The sequence below is a fragment of the Lonchura striata genome, chromosome 1 (genome assembly GCF_046129695.1).
Source record: "Lonchura striata isolate bLonStr1 chromosome 1, bLonStr1.mat, whole genome shotgun sequence".
Taxonomy (NCBI): domain Eukaryota; kingdom Metazoa; phylum Chordata; class Aves; order Passeriformes; family Estrildidae; genus Lonchura; species Lonchura striata.
This window is the reverse complement of record NC_134603.1, coordinates 65653675-65673739: the sequence shown is the minus strand read 5'-3', so window position 1 is coordinate 65673739 and position 20065 is coordinate 65653675. Positions and strand designations below refer to the sequence as shown.

General features: G+C 40.5%; 1 protein-coding gene and 1 long non-coding RNA gene across 3 annotated transcripts in view; one reads left to right on the top strand and one right to left on the bottom strand.

Moving 5' to 3' along the window:
• The window catches only part of EPB41L4B (erythrocyte membrane protein band 4.1 like 4B), a 207498-nt gene that overhangs the window by 167768 nt on the left and 19665 nt on the right, over positions 1-20065 (bottom strand). The window lies entirely within an intron of this gene.
• Positions 79-5357, top strand: LOC110469727 (uncharacterized). 2 transcript variants are annotated; one of them, XR_002465304.2, is made up of 3 exons: positions 79-263; positions 4072-4500; positions 4729-5357. It is a non-coding gene; the product is annotated as an uncharacterized LOC110469727 (long non-coding RNA). The 2 variants fall into 2 exon arrangements; XR_013340364.1 differs by lacking the exon at positions 4072-4500.

Sequence of the window (20065 nt, the reverse complement as noted above, 5' to 3'; positions counted from 1 at the left end):
CTCCGCGCTGCCCCCGCCCCGCGTCCCTCCCGCGCCCGTCTCCCGCTTCCGCCCCTTTGGGCGGGCGGGAGAGGGGACGGGGGAAGTTATTTGGAAATAAAAAAAGCCAAGGGGGGGATGGAGAACTGAGCGCAGGCGGAAGGACGGGTCTCGCCTGTGTTGGAAGTGGCCGAAGCGGCGGATCTCACCTGGAGGAGGAGGAGGGCATCGCACCGCCTCTCCCGCCGCCGCCTACATCCCCCGTGCACAGACACGTCTGCCCGGTGCGTGGGAATGCCCCCGCATTTGCCTTTGCGATCAGCGCGGTCTGGTGGATTAAGGAAACCGCTGTGAGAACTTGGCCCCGTGCAAAAACCAGACCCTCCCGACCGTCCCGGGGTTTTACTCCCTTTCGCTGCTGTAAGGAGTACGGGTTTGTTTATCTGTCACAGCAAATCCATAGGTACAAATACTCTCACGGTCGCTCTGCCAAAAATTTAAGTATTTATGTATTCTGGCTCGGGTGGGAGCTTTTTTGCTGAATTGCTACGTATAAAGTACTGGACGTGAATCATGTCTTGCAGAAACAGTCAGTGAGGCTAATTCTGTTACCCTATGGTCAGATGTGATCTGAAGAGCTTTGAAGTGAAATAATTTGCTGCTTTTAAAGTGTGGGTTTGGGGTTTTTTTTCTGCTGTGAATTTATTTCTCTGCACCTCACTTCCAGGCCCATTTACACAAGCATTGTCCTATTAGGTATTCAGAAAGCCTGCCAAAATGTCTCAGCTTGTCATTTTTTATTGAGACTTGATAGTATTAGGTAACTGCCTGCTGCTTCTGCATCCTTTTCCATGTTCCTTCAATGCCCTGGATCAGGTCTTGAAGTGTCTCATCAGCCAAGACCGTCACTAAACTGCATGATCTTTGGCAGAGATCTACCTGCAGCCCTTCTGCACTTTATGGCTGCATAAAAGAGCTTTTATAGAAACAGAGTGGAAAGGTGCTAATCTCTGCCTGCTAATGTTCACAATCCAAAGTAGGCACTTATACAGATTATGGGGTTTTGCTCCATTTTTTTTACCTTGAATTAGGAGCAGAATTTAAATTTTCTTTCAGATCCTGAATGGTGCAACATACCTTGGGGTTCTTTCACCGCTTTGAACCCTGTGAAGATATCCCAGTCCCATAAAGCTCGTTTGCATACCACAAGCAGCACAAATTATCTTAGGAGTTGGAAATTCAGCAGAAATACTCTTGTCTCTTGAGGGAGCTACAGCAATTCTGGTGCAAAGGAAAGTGGGGTGGAAGAGAGGTCTTGCATCATTTGGGACTGGACTGGCGGAAAACTGAGCAAATTTTTTGCTGTGCTAAAAATCTTTTTACTCTGAAGCTGTGAGACTTCAGCCCTTTGTCTCTTCAAGTTCTGTCATGGAAACAGGAGTCTGGTATTTTAAAATGTGTAAACGTAGGCTTGCTTTACTTACATTAGCAGCACACCTGATACAGGTCAATGGCCATACCCCAGAGGCAGTGCTGCATTTATGAAACTGCCATAGGGATGCTGAAGTTCCATTAAGGCTCATGTTAAGAAATGCAAGATAATGCTCACAGTAAAGCATCTTTTAGAAAGAGCTGGTGGTGGGAGGAAATAAAGCTGGTTCCTTAGTACCCAGCCTCTCTTGGAGTAAAACAATTCCACTGTTATTTTGTCTCATGTTACCAGCAGAGCTATCTTTAGCCGTGAAACAAAAACCTTGAGCAACAGTGGTACTGAGGATGCCTTGAGAAGTATTTAAACTAGCATTTATATTCAGATTTCTACATACATGTTTCACCCATCTATATCCTCTCTCCATTTTTGGATGGACAGGCCCTGAAAGGGGTTTGGTTTGCTGGCCCCTGTCCTGCAGTCCCTCCTCAGAGTGCCTGCTACTTGCTTGCTTTCCAATGAGAGACACAAGCCGAAACTGCTATGGTCCTCATCTTTACTGTAGTCAAGGGCATTGCCTTTAAATCTTTATCAAAATAGCCTTCCACTGCAACATCAACCTCCCATGGAGTACTCCAGTCTCCGCTGGAAGCCACGATTTGATTACTTCCTCAGGAAAGGTGGTGACCTAGGCAAACCATTTTTCCTAACCCATCTTGAAGTTCTGGTAGGAATCCCTGCAAATAACCAGTCTTATCCATGGCTTTGCCATGGTGCTGAGCAGTGTGTAAATGGGAGAGCATTTACCAAAATCCTTCCTGACATTCCCCAGCAGTAAGATGGGGAATCTCTAACTATTGGAGCCCCTGATGCTGCTTGTAGCTAAATAACTGCATAAAAATTTGATAGGCACTTTATTCTTGCTCTTTCATGCATTGTTTTGGTTTTGTTCAAATCTTGTCTGGAAGCATTTGGAAAACTTGGAAATTGAGGCAGCCATGTCATGGGGATGGGGGAGCAAAACCACTGACAGTTCTGTGAAGAGACTTCTCCTGCAGGGGACATGCATGTGCTGCCTGGACATCACAGACCTCTTTCTATTTTACTTTCTATCACTGCAATCACATTTATGGATTTTTCCTGGCCTGCCAGACTTTCACTGTGTGCAAAGGAGAGTTCTAAATTTAATTTACATGCAGCTAGAGTTTCTTTTCCTGCATTTTTGGAGAAATGTTATCTTTACTGAGTAACTTAAACAGGCTTATATTTTTGCAAGTTTCTGCCAGGGTTTGTTTTGTTACAGTCATTACTTGGAGGAAACTTACATACACGGATTCAAGGAGCAAGTATTGGTGCAAACCCAAATGTCTATGTTAATAAAACTGAGGGGAAAAATAAACTTGAGAAGTTATGACATAAATTCACTCAAGCTTTTCGATATTAATTTTCTGAGGCTGTTTCTCGAAACACAGAAATCAAATTAAGTTTTTTATTAAAAATTTTATTAAAGGAGATACTTTTCAGCATTAGCACTCATTCCATTACAACATTCATGCAGCAGCTGGCAGTTCTATCTGTTTGTTTTCCTCAAAAGCATGTCAGTTATATGAGCAGGTCTAACGTCACTGGTTTTCAGGATTTTATATATTCAGATATAGATTTAGAACAAAATAAAAAGGTAATTCTGAGTTATGTGGCTAAGGATAATTTGCATTTCTAGTCCATCTTTGATCTAGAGATATCCCAAAACACTTTAATTTCAAAAAAAGAAAATTATATGTAGAACTATATTACCAACACTGAAAGGCAACAGCTGTTTAACAGCAAGGAAAAATACTGAGTCTCTCTCATACAATTGTAATGGAAATACGGGTTTGAATAGGCAGAAAGTTACCCAAATCATAGGGCCATGTTGATTAATTCCTGCAAAAGGTACCATAGTGAGGACTTTCCTTTATCATGTTCTACTCCAAGTGTTTCAAAAGTCCTCCATTAAGAAAAAAAAAAAAATACTTCTCCATTTAGAATATCAGGTTTTCTGTAGGCATGAATTGTGGCAGCTATTGCTGTTCATGTTAATCCATATAGACAGAAAAAAAATCCTTTTATTTTGTCAGAATAAATAAAATAGTAGCTTACTTAAGAATAAATATGTCCACTTAAAGAGTTGGTTTTGTATATCCAGAGAGGTTTGTTCATAAACATGTAAGAACAAAAATCTTTCCACTAGAAAATATACAGAAAGAAAATGTTTCTTGATGAGTGAACACTTTACAATACCTCCTGTCCATCTCATAAGCAGGTACAATATGACTTAATCATATGTTCTTTCCTTTAGTGAGAATTTTATCAGTTTTGTATTGACTTCAATGCATAGAAATAATATTGAATATTATTTATATTCAAACTTATGATTAGGTTTAAAGTATTAATAAAAAAAGTTTTCAATGCTTTTTTAAATTGCAAAGATAACAGGTGCTCACCTGAAAAATTGAGGCATTTTTCCACTGGTGAACTCTTTTGATGTTAATCTTTGGTGAGCCTAGAAAACTGCTCAGAATGTTGCCTATAAGCAATCATCACATGCTGAAAGAATAAAGTTTTCTAAGAATATTTTCTAACCATAATTATGCATCTTTTAATTATATCTCCACTGAAAATAGATATCCATGGCTTCCTGTGCTGTGCATGAATTAATAAGGTCTAAAATTTGCAATAACAATACCTTTGACTGACACTGCAACGCTGAATGATACCTTGTCTGATGGGCAACTAACCGCTTATGAGAACTGCTGGAAACCTTCAGTGTGCATAAAACAATCAACTGAGCAATAAAACAAAGGTGAAAGTTCTAATGAACAAGCATCAGATTTGATTAACTAAAAGAAGTTTAAGTACTCTGGGTACTCCGCTGCCTGGATGTAATGCTGGTGGCAGAAAGGATATCCCTTCCTCATTTGGACACTTCAGCTCTTTTCCTGTTGAACTGTTTGAGAGAACAAGGGACAGGAGGCAGCCAGGGCTCTGTACGTCCAGAGGAGGAACTTGTTGGAGGCAAACTAGTCAACAAATGAAGAGATGAGTCAATAAAAGTAAGTATTTCTGAGGGAACAAAAATGGAAAAGCAACAAAAAGGAAAAAGATTATGCCACTGACAAGGCTGCTGAGTCAGTTTATTTGTCCTGTGCCTACCAGTCACAGGAAAACAGAAGGAAAAATCCAAACTGAAAGACTGAACTATTAATGCCAGTAGTTTAACTAAAAATATTTTTTTTTAAAAAAATTGATTTTCATTTCTAATATTACAGTATCTATCACAGGTTTTGCTGAAACCTGAGGGATGTGGACCCAGTTTATTACAGAAGCACAGAATCACCAGGTTGGAAGAGACTTTCAAGATCATCGAGTCCAACCCATGCCCCAACACCTCAACTAAACCATGGCACCAAGTGCCACATCCAGTGTTCTTTTAAACACATTCAGGGAAGGTGACTCCACCACCTCCCCAGGCAGGAGGTCATACTATGTTGTTGACATACAATGAAGTTGTTTCATAAAGTAGAAATGTTCTGTAGTCCTTGTTTTATAGAAACTGCATTTTCCTGAACAGCAAACAGCTCATATTAGGATGTAAAATAAATGTTCATTAAAATGTTATCTATATCTGACTGATAGCCTGAGTATAGAATGAAACAAAACCATCTACTTCCTAATGAACTCTCTTGTGTGTGTATGGACTTCAGCTTCCTAGCAGATTGTCAGTCACAAATGCAAATTTATCCTAGTAAAAAAAACCAAAACAACAACCAAAAAACCAAAATCTATTACAGGATTGAAAAGCAATATCTCTTCATAATATGTGACTTGGAGGGGAAAATCTTTGAGAGATTTTGTGACTTAACATCTACTTGATCATTAAAGTTTCCTGACATGCTATGTTCCTACTGAATTTGTGGGCTTTTCATTTCATAAGAAGTACAGCACCAGCTGAAGGAAATCTATTCTAAATACTTCTCCTCTCCTTTCCTTCCTCCATCAAATATTAATAATGTACATGTACTGTCAACAGAGGCTCCTTCTTGCCCAGCATTTTCCTCTTTTTATTGCCAGACATTGTGCTGTACACACATTGTCCTATGCCATCTTGCAGTGGTGACATCAGAACACTCTTAACATTCTTCTGAGTCTATTTTCTTCCTCTTTTCACATAAATGAGTTTTTATTTTACAATATTTTTAGTCTCTCTGGATCCTCTGTCAGATGATGGCAGTATAAGGTGGAGAGACAGACCACAGAAAGGGTTGTGATGCTGCCAAAGGGTAGAAAAGGTGGATCATATAAGCTTTGTCTTGAGATATTCCCATGCCCATGGAATTTAACAGTTGGAATCGCTGGGAAAAACCTCTGGCAGGTTTTCAGAAGCCCTTTCCCAAAAACAAAATTAAGTCATGTAGACTGGCTAGAGTATGCAGAAAGATCAGAAAGATCCTCCTTATATCACTGGGAGGAAATTTGTATCCTTTGAATTTATCAGGAGCAAACACAGTGAATCCCAAGCATGCAGAGAAATAAATTTATTTTTCTCATCTTTCTAAAGTCAGTGATACATAAAGATATGTTTCCTCTAAAATACAAACATGAAGGGCTACTTCTGCTCAGAAGACAGGGCTGCATAATAAGCCACAGCAAAGTGCTGGCTATTACATCTTGAGCCAGAAAAGTTTAAACATATATAAATTATTAATATAAGTTTCTTTTTATGCATCCTATGACTTAATTATTTTCTATTTTTATAAGAAAGTTTGATAACTTTTGAAATATTACAATACATTGCTGAAGAGATGGAAACAATTATTTCTTTGTTTAGCTCAAGTTCCCTTAAGTGTAGTCCAAGTTACAGTGCGGTAGAAATCTGTCTAAAAATCAAGTCATTATAAAAAAAAAAACAAACCTTATACAGACAGTTCTGCCTGAAATGAACAAATAAATTTACATAGCATCATTTTTATATGAACAAAAATGTTATTTTCTCCAAAATAGTTGGTGTGCCTTCAGCCACACATGAACTCAGTTGACTGGATGTATTGCTTTCAAAAAGCAATAGCATGATCCTGACTCCTTTACAAGTTTGAATTTATGAACTATTCTAACATTTGCAGCACAGAAAATATCTGTCTTACGCCCTGACAATAGGAGCATTTGCAGACCTGAAAATCACTGGGCAACTTTAGGTGAAGACTGGAGATTTATGGAGTGTTCCTTTCCTGCTCACTGGTGTGAAGCCATGCAGAGAGAATTTTGCTGGGCTGGATGGGATTTTTTTACCCTGGCAGCTCATGAAAGAGTAAGGCATGTGTCATTCAAATTATTAAGATGTAGTGAAAATAATTGTAAGCCTATTTAAATGTAAGTTATTTTATATTGTGTATAAGATCATTAAAACTCTTAGCAATAAAAAAAAAAAAAAATCTGAGGCAGAAATAAAGAATGTTAGTAGTTGTACCTCACTGTAATCTCTTTTCCTCCTGAAAGCACAACAGATGTTTGATTCCCATGTTTACAGTTTTAGAGGCAGGCATAAAAAAATTGTTCTAACAGGCAGGCAACCATAAGTATTCTCTGTTTGGATATTTAAGTAGTCTCACTATCATAGATGAGCAAAATTAAATGGGAGAATAGACTGGCCTGTAAACAGTTCTTCATTGAGGTTGCCTTGCATGATGATGCAAGAGGATTAGTGATAGGGTGAGGGGTACTGACTGCTCCCATCCTGTGCTCCAGGGAGGTATGGGGGCCTTTTGAAGAGAGGTGGGAAGAAAAGAGATTTCAACTCTTCTGGACCTGGTTCTCCACAGGGGCATACCAACATGTTGCCATGGCCCAAAACTTATCCCAGAAACATTGAGCCAAACACTTGCAGCTATCAGCTTGGAACCCTGTAGCAGTAGAGTTCCATTGTGTCCATGCTAGGATCCTATTTAGGGGAGAAATTGAGTCAATATAATTTGTTTGACCTGAGTGAAGAGGAGTTTCAGTGCACTACTGGAATAGCTCTTGAGTGAGAGAAATGTACTGCTTATTTTTGTTAGGAGGTCTAATGTTTTCTCAGGCTTTGCTGCAAGATTAAATTTAAAAATTAAAAAAAAAAAAAAAGAAAACAACAAACATAGGGTTTTGTGGTTTTTCAGTGTCTTTTGAAATTGCTGAGCAGGTTTATACAGTTATCCAGAAAAGGTAAACAGAAAGTTACTGGATTAGGTTTACATGTAGGCATTGAGATAAAGCATTATGATTGAAATCTTGCTTTCACCATCTTTCTTAAATGTTAGCAGCTGAAGTTGCGTATTCTCAGCAATTAATGTTTTATTATATTTGAAAACTAGAGCAGAGGGAGACTCTCAAGCACAGAGCTGCAACAAGTACATCCAGTGACAGGAGCTGGCAAAACCCAGGTCAGAACTAAGTGCAGACAAATGCTGCAGTTTTCAATGGTGGCAGAGCCCAGGCTGTAGGCAGCTCTTGGATGCTGTGGGAAGTTGGGATTGGGTCCCTCTCCAGACTGTGGGAATACCAGGGCTGCATTTGCATAATGGTGCAAGCTAATGTTAGGAGTGGCTGAGCTCTCAAGCTGGAGTTTACCAAGGGTTCTTTCACTGTGGGAGAAGGACTCACCTCTCAGGTTAAAAAATAAAAAATAAAAAAAATAGGATGGAGAAAGTGTTTACTTGTTGATGCACATGTCCTTTCAAAGACCAGCTTCTCAGAAAATTTTTTTTTGGGTGAATGTGGCTGGCCCCCTCAGTTGGTCAGACATTTTCTGTGAAACACCCACTTACGCATGGGGAGAAAGGTAATCCCATTTTATTTTCCAAGCGCAACAGAAGAAACAGCTGTACCTAGCCATGCCTAGTGTCACCATGTGCTCTCTCTGACTGTCATACTTATCACCCTTCCCCCAAAGTCAGAAACTAAGCATGCATTTTATTCTTTCTCTGACCCAATCATGAAAATTTTGGTTTTATTGTAAAGGTGAAAACTGAATCTTTAAAGCACATTGGATAGAAAGAAATTACTTTAGAGGCTTCAGATAGCCCAGGAAAGAACACACTGCCATTAATAAATTAGAACAGAGGTGTGTCTTTGGAAAGTTATGTCTTATCTACATATGTTACAAGGGCCATCTTCATCCTGCATAGTGAAATAACTCACTGCTTGCCAAGATCAAATGTATAGCTGAGGTTATTTATTCAGTTCCTAAAATGTATCTATGCCTGCCTGGGGGCACATCTACACAGACTAGAGAGTTGTTTACCTAGAAAGAATGAAACCCAGAGGGGTATAGCCTCCTCTGGTAAAAAGTCAGACAAAAAAAATCCCTCTAATTTTTGAGGACTGAAAACCCTTCAGGCCTGGTTTCAGGCAAAAACCTCTGCAGGTAAAATAAACCTGGCTGTAATCCCAAACTGAATTCCAAACTGGAGTTCTGCCCAGCCAGCGGGAAGAGCTGGGAGCTGTGCAGGGGCAGTGCCTCCAGTTCTGAGATACAGAGGATGCATCAGAAAGAGTGAGAAGAGCTCCCTGGCTGCTTCTGCTGGAGGTGGGTAAAAGGATCAGCAGGGAGATAGCCATCAGATCTTAAGCAGCCTTTAGTATGAAGTGAAGTCACTGACTAAGCAGACACTGCAACCTGTGCTACAACAACACCAAGCTTTCCACAGCAGGAATACATCGTGACAGATGTGCAGCTGGGCTGCTGGTGGCAAGGAGTGGCCTTGAAGTCCAGTCCCAGGTAAAGCACATCCTAAATGCTGATGCAGGGCAGAGCTAGTGATCATGCTAACAAGAGTGGCCTGCTGGCTGGATTCTTCCTGCTGCCTCCTTTGGCAGTCATAGTTAATAGCACAGCTACAGATTTTGGCTATCAGCTAATATATAATTTTACAAATCTTAATCAGCAATTGATGAGAAGCCCATTGCCAGCATGACACCTGGCTCTTCACCGATCAAGCAGCAGGGTTGCCTAACATCCCACATTGCAGCAGAAAAACAGCCCTTTCTAGTCTTCCTGAAATAGATTTGGAGGAGACTTTTGTAGGTATAAGATCATTCAAAATGAAAAAAAAAAAACCTCAAAAAAAAAGAACTGATGTTGAAAATAATTAAAAATAAAATAAACTATTCCGACAATATAAACTTGGCAAAGAAAAGAGTAAAGCTCCATATAATAAAATTTTAAAATATAGGGCTGATTTTCTATTCTTTTTCTTGTCCAACTGGAATTGTTGAAGAAGCGTGAAGCAGAGTTAAAGCTCTGCTAGTTTCTCCTGAGAAGTGTCAGGAAAGTTGAGTGCCTGTGCTACTGCTATGCTAGTGGGTTGTACTGCTTTTGTTTCCATCCTCCCAGTGGAGGCAAGATCTGATATCCCATCTGCAAGCAGAGGAGAAGTAGCCGTGGTTGTTTTGCTTGTCTAAAAGGATGGTCAGTCACTTTTTGTTGGATCAGAATCAGCACTATGTGTCCATAGGAGAAAGAAAAGGTTGCAGTCTCGGAGTAGTGCTGGTTGCTGGCTTAAAGCTCATGCTGAAAGCAGCACACTGGGATGTTACAGCTCATCAGACCTCTCCACTTGGGAAGGCTGGTTTTCTGCCTCCCACCAGCTTTGTTTAGGAAGAAGAGAGTATTGTGTGGGTCACTCTTTCTCATATGAAGGGAAAGGGTTCCCATAGATGAGTTATGATTCTCCTCTTCCTTCTGTTTCAGAAGAATGAGAGTAGATGTAACAAGACATGTTGTGGAGTGAAGGGTGTGCTTAAACAGTAGGGCTCTTTTGTCAAGAACAAAGCAACTGCAGCTCAGGTGTACTTCAGTTTGCCTTTTTTAGGTGGAATTAACAGAGTTCATGTGCACTCCCTCAGTCTATTTCTGGGCTTTGCTAGTTTATGTAACAAATCTTTTACATCAGTTTGGGCCCAGATGCCATAAGAGTATTCTGAGCAGATGTGAAGTCTGGGTGACAGTCACAAGGAAATATACAGCCAGTATATATATTTTTTTTCTGTATATATATATATATATACACACACACACACACACACATATATATATATATATATATATATATATATATATATATATATATATATATATATATATATATACAGAAATATACAGAAGTAAATATACAGATAGGAGTGAGCCAGTGGTAGAGGAGTGGACTGGATGCCCTTGCTAATGATAGAATCTGCAATTTTATCTGACTTGACTGTTCAGGAAAGAGTGATGGGAGTGTTTGAGAACTACCCACTCAGTATGCCAATATGCAGACACCTCACCTTTGTTTTTCTGAGCTAGAGCTCTGTCATCTGATAACACCTAAAAATTATAAAATAAAATTAACCAAGAGGCAGATATAAAACCTCACAGCAGCACTGAACTTTGCACAGTTTAATTAAAATACCTAATTGGATTAGCAAACAATAATTTGGATTATTAGACTTGCTATACAACAGTTTTCAAATGCATGATGAATCTCAACAATGCAAATTCTCTCTGCTTAGTAGGGCAGTAGTCGAAGTGCACTAATTGATCCAAAATATATCTTGGAAACAACTTAATGAAATCTTTAATAAAAACGAACAAACAAACAAAGGAGCAGGTTGTCCCATCTCTGAAAGTGTTCAAGGCCAGCTTGGATGGGGCTTTAAGCCACCACCTGCTGCAGTGGAAGGTGTCCCTGCTATGTCAGGGAGATTGTTCTAGATGATCTTTAAGGTCCCTTCCAACCCAAACCATCCTCTGATTCTATGATGATTCTGTGGTTCTCAGGAGCACTTGAAAAAAAACCCAAACCAAATTGAAACAAAAACAACAACAACAACAAACTTAACAGGAACTTTTTTTGCAAAGTTTCAGGATTGTCAATAGCATCCTTTAATTTCATAAGCCTGATCTATAGCTCACATTAGCAGCTTGACTTTTCAGGTTGGGCTAAGTAACTCTGCTTTGAAAATATATGTCCATATATGCCATGTCAGATATCTAAACTGATCAGCAGCACCAAACATCGTTTTGTCTTGGTCCATAGTCATTTCTCTGACTCTGTATTTGCTACTCTAAACAATCTTGCAATAAAAAAGATACTGTGCTAATGCTCAAGATTGAGAATACCTGGGAGCCAAGGTGTCCATAGTAGAACTAGCAAACAAACAGCATGGATTGAGCCTGGTTAGTGGCTGCTGATCATTACAGATAATAATTTTCCATATCTGACAGAAGACAAACTGATTTAGATGTTTGACATTTTACAAACATGTTTAAAATGTAAAGAACAGAAACACAGTGAGGAAGTCTAGCATTCATCAGAATACAAAACCCAAAGCAAATCTGATAGACATTTAGATACTTAAAGAAATGTCTAGGAACTGGACATGCTGCAAATGAATTTTCACTGTAGAAGCTTGCTGGAAGTGTCGCTGAAATATGATTCCCAGTAGTTATTTGTAGCCCCGGACAAGTGTCATTGTCCGTGACCAGCAGTGTGAAATTAACATAAAGTGAATATGTGGAATTCTGTCTAAAACAAACAGCTCAACATTATTTGCTCAGCTAGTGAGGAGCATTGTTTCTGTGAATACCAGACATAATAGAAGTCTGAGCACAATATTTCAATAATAGCTTAAATAATTTTTGCTCAAAAAGCAACAGGGTGGTATTAAAAGCCAGACAGATTGTCTTCCTCAGAGAAGAGTATGGAGTTCCAGACCTCACCACTGTTCCAGATGAATTGACTGGAGAGACTAGCCTTTTCTCATGCAAGGGATGAAACCAGGCAGCATGTAAGTAGGGAGGGAGCAGAGCAGGGCCAGTTCCTTGGCCAAGGCTGTGGTGACCCCCACCTCTACAGGTGCAGAAGAAGGACAGTGAAAGATCCCCACAGAGAGGCACAATATCCCTGCATTGTCCCTTTGACTGCCTGACTCCTGCTCTCTGAGGCACCAGAGACACAGCCTGGGTCCCAGTCCTCCCTGTCTTGGGGCTGCCTTTCTCCATTCACTTGCTCAATTGTTCAGTGTAGCTCACAGCAGTTGATTCTTTCCTGGCTATGAAGTAGCAAAGAACTGAAAGAAGGATGTGAGGATGACAGTCATCACCTGCTACGTGCTGTAAGGTGCAAAATGAAGGACAGTGTCCAGATGGACACATACCTGTGAGACACTGTGTTTGCATGGACTTACATGATTATCACCCCTCTGCCAGGTGACCAAAGCTTTGCTGTCCCGCTATCCAGCATAGAGAAAATAGTGACATGAAGTCCGAGTGCATTTGAAGAGTTGGATACAGCAGGCAGGGCAATCCCTTCTATCCCCCTGCAGCACACTGTGGACACACCACTTGCTTCCCTGCAAGAAACTCTGCCTCAGCCACCTTATGCAAGTTATAGCCCACGGCAGAGGAGGGTCTGTGGCTGTGTGGTGGCAGCAAAACAGAGCAACTCCATCACAAGACTCCTGTTCACACACTAAGGAAAAGGCATTTGGATGCAATGCTGTCCTTCCACTGCAGTACAAAAATTCTTTGGTTTCCTACCTTTAATCTGTATATACCTGTGGCTTTCCCTGTACACAGAAAGAGGGGATTAGAAAGGATATTGTGCATTCAGTCCTTGGTATCACAGACTATCCTACCATCTGGATTTGTACTCAATTTTAAGATGGATCTTCGTAAATCAAAGTTGTTTTCTATCTGCAGAATAAAGAAAAAGAAGGTGGGAAGAGAATGTAAGAGGGGATTTCATCAACGTCTCTGATTATTTGAATGAAGAGTGTAATAGGGATGGATCCAGGCTCTTCTCAATGGTCCTGAGAAGAGGCAACAGGCAAAAACTGGAACAGAGGAAGTTCCACCTGAACATGAGGAACCTCTTTCATTTGTGGGTGACCAAGCACTGGAACAGATTCTCCAGAGAGGCTGTAGAGTCTCTGTCACGGAATATTTTGAAAAACCATCTGAACATTCCTGTGCCTTGTGCTCTGGGATGACCCTGCTGGAGCAGGGAGGTTGGACCAGATGACCACTGTGGTCCCTTCAGCCTGACCCATTCTTTCACTCTCAGCAAGTGCTGCACACCAGTTTTCTTAGGAAGAGGCACTCTTAAAATGAATCCTGCCTGCCCAGGACTCAAGCCCTGGAATGCTTATCTTTGAAGGTGTACAGAATAGCAATCTCCGGTGTGTACGTACAGATCCTGAGTTATTCAGGCAAGTTTGGCAGCACCACACCAGCCAGCTTAACTAAATAACCTACTTGTTCTTAGTGCTTTCCCTCATTACAGCATTTTACAAAACCGACCTTAATTAAAGTTCACAGCAGTCCTGTGAGTTAGCAAAATGTCATTATCCCAATTTTACAGATGAAAAAATTGCAACAGAGAGGTGAAATGCTGTGCTTGAGGGCACAGAAGGAGGTAGTTTTAGGGGCAGGATTAGCCATTGGGAACTTTTGGCTCTGTGCAGCATAGCCAACCTCCAAGAGCACTGAATGGGCTCTCAGAGATGCTGAAAATACTGTGTTCCCCCTAGGGCTCCTTTAGAATCTCTGTGTACTGGCCATAAGGTGACAAAGGAGACTGGTCTGGGATCTGGGTGCTGGCATTTGTTATCCCATACATATCTTGAAAAGCTAGGCTGTGACAGGCATGTGCTAAGGAGAAAGAAAATCAGCAACATGACCTTTCTTGAGCTATTGTGGAGTCTCAGAGAGCTGCTCTGTGAACAAAGTGAGGCCACAAACAATTTAGAGCAGTCTGAGGCTGGGCCAAGCCACAGCGGGCACTGTACCACCTTTGACCGCTGCAGGATTCCAGAGGGCTCAGGACTTAATCCCCAAGCCATGCTGCCTTGCTGAGCCAAAAACCTAATGGTGACCACAAACATGTCAAGGACATCTACGAGCAAGCTGAGACAAACACGGATCCCAATGGTGTGACATTGGCAACCATCTGGAGTGGTGCAGGGGAAAACTTCTACTCTGAGTCACACAGCAGAGATGTGAAGCTGGGTCTCCCATCTTTTGAGCCACCACCCTAGCCAGAAGGCTCAGATGTGTGCAGCTGTCCCTCCTACACCTTCCACTTTCATGTAAATATTCAGAAGGGTTTATTTTCCTTATAAGAAAGGAATGCCCCCATTCTACATGTTAAAAATTGCTTCACTACAAATTAGAATTATTACCTGCTACTCAGCTGAGCATAAAACATTTGGGTCAAAAGGCATGTCAGGATGTCTCTAGTCCCACTTCCTGCTCAAAGCAGGGTCAGTTCTGAAATCAGACCAGGGTACTCAGTGTTTTATCCAGTCATATCTTAAAAAATTCCAAGGATGGAGATTGCACAATGACCCTGGGCAACCTGCTCTAATGCCTAAATTTTCTCCTGATGATTTGTTTTTCCTTATATCCAGTTGGAGCCAGTTGGACTGGTGTCCTAGAAAGTAGTGTGTTGTTTCACCTGTGGCTACTTCCAGAATTTTTTTCTTTGTTTAAAGCTCTGCTTAAAAAAAATAAAATTAAATTAAGAAAAAGAGATCATGGAAACTTTTCAGTATGGATTTCAGTACAGTAGCACTCTGTCAAGATCTCAAGCTGAAGGCTCATGATTACATCAGAAATATAATAAGAATATGTCTTTCTTTTTAATTTGACAGAATACACCGACTTTTTTAAAACTCCAGTGTTATTTCATTTTCCCCAATTGTTTATATGAGACAGTGCTTTCATGTCCATGTAATGGAACACAGATCAGAAGTCTCTAAAGCTCTCAAGTCTGCATCATGTCTTAGTGTCCTAAGGCATAAGTAACATGATTGAGATTTACTGCTGAAATTTGCCTATTATATTCTTGTTACATCAGTAATATTAGTCACCTGTTACTTTTTTGAAATTCTTTTATAGAAACATAATACTCAATTTTTTTTGTGAAGTTATTTCTATATTTACTTCCCTGACTTGGGGGCAGGGGGGAGCAAAATGTGTAGTTCAGGATCTAAACCTCTCTGAATCACTTCTCAATAATTATACATACACCAAAGCCAGGAATTGTGCGTGCCATGCAAATGGGGGAGGCAATATTGATCTCATTGGGCTTTGTTGTGACAAACTCCACCATAATCCTGTGTTGGAATAAGCCTAACATTTATCTGGTTGTGCCTGTAACTGGGTGTGGCATAGCTGTGAAATATTCTGATGTGTTTGCTTTGTTCAGTGGGCTGGAGTTACTGCACCTACCTCCCAGACAGACTTACTCCATGGATATGGAGTACTCCTTGGTCTGACAACCAACAGAAATGTAGCATGGAGTCTCCCAGAGATCGAGATCGATGGACAAGAGAGTGAGGAGTTAGATGTAACTGATAAGGAGGTGTGCCAAAAGTGATGCCAAGTTATTCTGCCACTGGTATCTTCTGGTGGGAAGTTAATGAAAGGATCCTTCCCATGGAATGAAATACAGAGGGATACTATGCTAAAGCTGTAGTGGTTCAGCCCTCGGTGCCATTTGCTCATGCATATTGAGGGCCATGTCTCCTACACCTCAGACTGCAGATGCAAGTGTGGCAATCAGTGGCCACATTTCCTGGTGAGCACTGAAACCCCACTGTGAGTCATGCAGGAGCTTGCTCTGCTCAGCCCTCCCCCATGAGTTCCTTGATGCTGTCGCTGTCTTTCCTCTCCCTCTCAGGTGTCAGCCGCTCTGCAGGAGCAGGAGGGCAGCACACGGCAGCCAGCTCTGCCATGGAGCAGGGAAGGCTGATCCCACTGAGATCCCTGAGAAGCAAAGGGAGTCGTACTCCTCACCTGTGGCTCAAGGGTTAATGCAGAGCAGCTGTCATGACCTGTTCCGGAGAATACTGACTTTTGTAATTTCACTGTTCCTTTCCCCTACCCTGATCTTTTTTCTTCCTGTTGTCACTGTTTCTACACCTGTTGGGGGTCAGAGAGTCAAAGCCGTGAGCTGGCTTAGGCACTGCTCGGACCACAGGGGCCTCAGTGATGCTGCCAAAGGAGCTGGCTGATCAGAGAGGTGAATGTGCCCTGATCTCCCTGCTGCCAAGGCAGGCCTGGGACAGAGCTCAAGCCTAACTCAGGTTTATTCATGCGACCTGAGTTGGCTGCAGTGTAGACATATGGTCTGTTTTACTCAAGGCCAAAAACGACAATTATTTATAACTCAGTCTTAGCCATGAGATTGCACTCTTATTTCTCACCAAGATGAGCAAGATGCAATGAGTGTCGTATTCTCGTGCTCTTTTTTCTCTCCTGCCTCACCAACAGAAAAATTTTGATTGGTTTCTGCTATCCTTGTTTTGAACACTCACATGATTTCATTGTGAAAGTGTCTGATGTGAAAAATACCTGTCTATACTTTGACAGAAATTGACAAATAACTCAGTAGGATGAAATTCCTGCATTTGTAAACACAACATCATTGCTTAGTGTTCAAAGTTCTGCAGGGAACCAGCCATATAACCACTAGTATTTCACTGAAATTCAATACAGAAATTCTTACCTGGTTTTGTGCATATACCTTCTTTGTACAAAATGGTCAAGGGTAACCTGTGTCCTTTTAAAAGCAGGCCTTTGATGTTTAGGAATGACATCCTGGTAAATCCTTTGGTACACTTCTAGAGTGAAGTGAAATTTTATTAAGTACTGAGAAGAAAAAAAATCAATAGAGTATTGTGGAGTTTCCCCTAAATTTAGCTGTGAGGATCTTATTTGTGCTTGAAGGTTCATCCTGCTGTCCCTGGCATCTTGTTCCGGAGCCCAAACTGAACTGAAAGCACAGAAATTACTTCACTAAAGCTCATAAAAGGGCAGGGTGACACACTGATGGGAACCCCAAAGTCCGCAGCCCTGAGAGGTGGGAGCAGTAAACATAGTGACTTGTGAGAAATGCTGTGCCACAGCTCTCGGTGGATCATGTCGCCTTAGAGGAAGAGTAGATGAATTTTCTCTTTCCTGAATCAAGGATAGCAAGAAAGCAGCACCAAACACACTGATGGCTGTCATCCACTGAGGTGCACCCAAACAGAGCTAAAAATGAATTTTTGATGAGTTAATATATGTTGTGCTTAAGGCCAGGTTTTGACTTCTGAGTGGGTCCTGCACTGTGAGCTGACTCCTTGAAGGCAGTAGGAGTCCACGCAGAGTAATGTGTAACCCACCACAAGTCAGTGCATCACAACATGTTTCAAATAATATTCAAGGGCCCAAATCTGAAAAGCACATCTCCAGCTGCTAGAAACTGCATCAGCAGAGAACTTTCCCTTATTTCAATAGAATCACCTGCAAGTTTAAAATTGCCCACATCCATAAATTGACTCAGGACCTTGAAGCATATTTCTGCTGGAGCCAGGACTGAGTACCTGCATTTTTGTGAGTATAACTGAATATTCTGCATGTGCTGAAATCACAAGAATATTCACAATTTCTTGAATCTGGAAGAAGGCCCACATGCCTGCTTTCATGCCCTGCCCTATTTTCACAGACCAAATACTGCGGTAGGAAAAATACTCAAAAGAAACAGAAAACCCCTGCACCTTCTGCTTGGGGTAAGGCTAGAAATCTTTCAGTTCCCAGAGGCTTGTTCCATAACCAGTAGTGAAGTGAACTCTTAGTCCATAAGATGTATATTGAAATTATACAGTGGCATATCTTAATTGTCTCTCCACAAAAATGGAGGCATTTTTTAGTGTTATAGGAGAACACAGAATGGTTTGAATCCCACTGGTATTTTATTAAAATTATTGTTTTGGTTATACATTATTTTCATATCTGTGGTGAAATGTTTTCAGTTAGGAAAGAAGACTTATGTAAAAAAGTGCTTATACCTGTAACTCCTGAGTTCTGGAGCATGTAGGATGCCATTTTGGTCATTGAAGTTATAGATTATCTTCCTCAGGTTGGAAAAAGTGCATTGGGAGTCAGTTATCAGTGGAAGTATCTACCACAAAACAAGCTCTGTGACACTATAATAGTGCCCAGTCCACTGTAATAGGTTCCAAAAGATGAAGTCTGAGAAAGGTAATTTCTGCCTCTTCCCTTTCCATGTCCCAAAATTACCATCTATTTCATCTCTGTTTGAAGGTGACAGGTATCATCTGCCTTTGATCTTTAACAGGAAAACTGAGCAACAAATGACCTGGTATAAAGGAAGTTTATAACAGATACTTAATATTACCCCAAATAGGTGCAGCATGAAGAAGCAGAGGTCAGCAATGAACACATGGTCTAGAAACTCTGTCTTCCAAGAGCAGTGCATAATTTGCATTATTTATGTCTATAGCTATTACATCCGACACCAGCCTAGGTTTCTCTAAGCAAATGAGAGATGCTAAATTTGTATCAAAAGTATTGTTTTGTCTGCCAGTGGATTGGACTTTCTGTCTTTGAGCAGAGAGCTTTTTGATCAGGTGTCCAATAGCCATGTTTTTCACAGCAAAGTTTCTCTGTTTAAAGCCTTTAGCATTGCATGAGATCATTCTGCAACCTGGAGGTGATTATATGTTTGATGGTATTCAAATGATGTTTGCAATGCTGAGGTGCATTTTTATATGTAAGATTTGCAAGTTGTGGTTAGTTATACATACCAAAAATAGCATTTTAAGAATGTTCAGCCAAATGGTTTGCTTTTATACAAGAATACACACAGAGACCAAACCAAGAAAATTTTAGATTTAGTCAGGAAGCTATTGCTTAAATATCAATCAAAATTTTCATATAATTGCAATGTGAACTGAAGAAGAAATCTTGAAGAGATTTTTCTCTGCGGAAATTTTATTGGTTAGCAGTTCTTTGAAATGTTTCCTTTTCCTCATGAATAACTGTGAAGTCCTGCAAGACAGCTGCCTTGTTATTCTGGCAAGTGTACTGCAACACATCTGCAGTAGCCCAAAACACAGAACTACTTGGGCCTCTCTGACCTGAGATAAAACAAATGGAATAACCATTTACCTTCTTCACTGCACGTTTTGTCAGAAAATACAAACTATTATATGTATGGAAGATGTTTTATATAATTAAACATACTGTCTATAATATTGAGAGTAAATGATAGTTTCTATATAAAATAAAACATAAATAGACAATTGAGTCCACTTTCTGCTGACCTTAAATGGGAGACTATTGTGATACACAAAAACTTCAGGAATCCTCTATTCTTTAGGAATCTATTTTCTAAATAGATTTTATTTGAGCAACTATTTCCACAGAGATTCTCAGGCTAAAACTGACTAAAATGTAACCATTTTTACTACTACCCGGAATAGCATAATTATTCTCCATCAATTTCATATACTCATGAATATGCATGCACTACTACTTTCTTCACAAAATGGGAGAAATGTGAGAAAACTAACTTATGGCTTAGAATATGTTAAATATTTCTCTTACAGGAATCCATGAAAACCGATTTTTTTTCCTCCTGGATTCTACTGACAACAGAAATTGATTTGCTGCACTCTCCTCAGAGAAAAGGTGCTTGGCTACAAAGCTACCAGAAGCTGCAAAAAGGGGTCTGCCTAATATTCTTGCCTACACAAATAATGCATATGTGAGTGCACACGCATGCTAAAGCACCATTGCTTGGAAAAGCTACTTGAGGC